The sequence below is a fragment of the Triticum urartu genome, chromosome 4A, assembly GCF_056163025.1.
Source record: "Triticum urartu cultivar PI428250 chromosome 4A, HENAU_Tu73, whole genome shotgun sequence".
Taxonomy (NCBI): Eukaryota; Viridiplantae; Streptophyta; class Magnoliopsida; order Poales; family Poaceae; genus Triticum; species Triticum urartu.
The window spans coordinates 503,621,770-503,624,797 of record NC_141876.1 but is presented as its reverse complement, the minus strand read 5'-3'; positions in this window follow the sequence as shown (position 1 = coordinate 503,624,797).

The window sequence follows — 3,028 nt, the reverse complement described above, 5'->3', positions numbered from 1 at the left end:
TCCTGTAAATATCAAACTCCTCATAGACTTATAGACCTGTGTACACTCACACACGCATTAGTCCCTTAACCTATAAGTCTTCAATACACCAAAATCACTAAGGGGCACTAGATGCACTTACAATCTCCCCCTTTTTGGTGATTGATGACAATATAGGTTAAGTTTTCAACGGGGATAAACATATGAGGTGTAAATGCTGATATTGAGGAATTTGATTGCAAGATATACAAGAACTCCCCCTGAAGATGTGCATAGTGAGGAATTTGCTTTTGAAGCAATGCACACTTGAAGAGTAGAATCATGGAAATCTCCCCCTATATCTTGTAATTCATACACGCATTTAACATATAATATGAAGAATTTGAAATGCATGATGAAATATGGTGCGTGATGAAATTCAGCATGCGTGCAATAATATTAACGAGGAATAAGCATGCAGAATAGTGCATCAAGAGTATCAGAGCACAGTGCATCAAAAGTATCAGAGCACCATCGGGTTTAAGATTACAACTCGATCCAATAAAGTTTCAGAAGAACGAGAGTTGTAACTTAGCAAAAAAAACGCCCATATAGTAGACCCGCTTGAAGACTAACTCATATTTCTCCCCCTTTGTCATCGAATGGCCAAAAGGATCGAAAATGAGGACTAGCGCCCCTGAAGATAATCATGTTGATGAAGGAGCGCCAGCGTTGTTGGGGTCGTTAGTTGATGTAGGGCCTGCCGTAGTGTCGTCCAAATCTTCATGTTCATCAGTGTCGCGCGATGAAGAATATGAGCTGGCCACCAGAGAAGGAACCTTGACCTTCTTGAATTTCTTCGGTGGAGGTGCAGACTAGTCAAAATCTTCATTAAGACCCATGTTCTTCAGATCTTCTTCACCATACAGATGTGACAGGATTGCCCAGGTGTGACCGAAGACTTGATCGAGGTAGTAGTGGTTTTTCTTCACTGCATTGTGTGTGGTAGTCATGTTGTGAAGAAGTGAACCAAACTAACGCTTAACCCATTTGTGATTTTGATCCACCTTCTGGTGAAGACTAAGCAGAAGTTCACGGTCAGTCATCACGCGCGGAGCAGTGGCTTGAGGAGTGGACTTTGGTGCATTGGCAGAGTAATCATTGGTGGAATAAGATGCAGCTTTGCGAAACTGACCATCCAATGGACGAATGCCTTCATCTATTACAGCTGGTGCCTTGCCCTTTCCATTAACTGAGGAATATGTCTGCTTGAGGACTTCAATTGGGGGCAAGTAGCTGAGGTGATTCTGGAAATCAGCTTTGTAGTTGAGTGAAGACCTTGTCCTGAGGAATCTCATGATCTAAGGTGCATAAGGCTTCAGCTCAAATGGAGACAGTGCAACATTGGCCATAGTCCTCATGAAGAAATCGTGATAATTGACAGGAATGCCATGAACAATGTTGAATACCAGATTCTTCATGATGCCAACAATTTCCTCATCAGATGAGTCGTGGCCTTCGATAGGACTGATTGTCCTCGTAAGAATATGATAGACAGTTCTGGGCACGTACAGCAATTCCTTCACGAGGAATTTGGTTCTTGGTGCTTGACCTGGCTTCAAAGATTTCATCAGCACCTGCATGTAATGATGTGTGAGCTCAGGTTCACTGTAAATGCAGCGAGCTTCTTCAAGGGGAGGAGTAAGTGGTAGAGCACGAAGCAATTCAGAGGCTGGTGCGGTGTAGTGAGTGTTTTCAGACATCCAGTCTAGCACCCATGAATTCACATCTTTAGCATCTCCGATGATGTGCAGCATTGCATAGAATTGAAGAATCAGTTCTTCATTCCAATCGCAGATGTCAGAGCAAAAGTTTAGCAGTCCAGCATCGTGAAGAACACTGAGGACTGGTGCGAAGCACGGCAGAGATTCCATATCCACGTGAGGAATATGCTCATGGTAGAAGATCTTCTCCTTGTTGAACAACACTGAGGAATAGAAATTGGCTTGACTAGCAGTCCAGAAACGCCTCTTCCTAATGCGAGCAGAGTCATATGGGTTGTAGTCTTCGAAGAATACGTGCTCGTCGAAGAAATCATCAGCCTTGAACTTTTTCTTGCGTGAGAATGGATCCTTTGGCTTCGGCAGAGGAGTGTCAGTGAGTTGCATCACGACCTCAGGAATCTCAATCACAGGTCTTCAGGCTGAGGAATTTCTGGTTCCTCCTCAGTGGTAGTCTGCGTAGTTGGTTGTTCAGCAGCAGCAGTTTCTTCAGCGCTAGTGGCTGGAATTTCCTCACGGACAGATGCAGTGGGATGAGTTTCTTTAGAGCCCGTGTGAACAGTTTGTGTGGGGACTGAGGAATGTGCTGTAGAGGGGTGAACATTGGAGAGTTTGGATGCTGACTTTCCTAGAATTCATCACTGATTACGGGTGTGGAGTAGCCAATGTCCACATCTTCATCTTCCATTTCTTCAACGCCAGCCTCATCAGCTGTGAACTGAGGCATAGGCGAGGAGATGATAGGAGTTGAAGGGATCGCATCCACTTCAATTTCTTCATCCAATGGTTCAGACGAAGCAGCAGAAGGAGTTTCTTCATCAGATCCATTGGGGATCACATATTCTTCATCAAAAGGAACGAGGTCCTTTGATGGCCTGGTTGAGATGGGAACAGTATCAATCGGGTTTGCAAATGAGCTTGTCATAGGCTTCATTTTCTTCGGAGCTGAAGAATCTGAAGTAGCTGATGCTTTCCTTTTCTTCACTGCAGCATGCTCTGTAGCCTTGGTCTTCTTCACATCTGATGCAGATGGAAGGATTCGAGTTGAAGTTGGTGCAGGAGCAGCTGAGGAATCTAGTTGATTTTCTTCAGGCACAACTGATGCAGTTGCCCTGAGTTCTTCAGTTTATCCTGGCAATTTCTTCAGCGGCTAGAATGCAGTCATCAGCCCTGGAACTCACATTATCTTCAGCAGCTTGATTGTCACCAGCGGTGCTGGCATTTTCTTCAGTAGAATGAGCAGATGCTTCAGCCTGAGGAATTTCCTGTTGCGTTGGGGCTGCAACATT